This window comes from Penaeus japonicus, unplaced genomic scaffold, assembly GCF_977035675.1.
Source record: "Penaeus japonicus unplaced genomic scaffold, GWHDUDI00000001_assembly GWHDUDI00000010, whole genome shotgun sequence".
NCBI classification, from domain to species: domain Eukaryota; kingdom Metazoa; phylum Arthropoda; class Malacostraca; order Decapoda; family Penaeidae; genus Penaeus; species Penaeus japonicus.
In genome coordinates, this window is record NW_028234412.1 from 18,327,038 (window position 1) to 18,327,381 (window position 344).

The window sequence follows — 344 nt, forward strand, 5'->3', positions numbered from 1 at the left end:
TATATATATATATATATATATATATATATATATATATATATAATATATATATATATAAATATATATTATATATATATATATATATATATTATATATATATATATATTAATATATATATATATATATATATATATAATATATATATATATATATATATATATATATATATATATATTATATATATATATATATATATATATATATAATATATATATTATATATATATTATATATATATATATATATATATAATTATTTATATATTATATATATATGTATGTATATATATATATATATATATGTATATATAATTATATATATATTATATATATATATATATATATA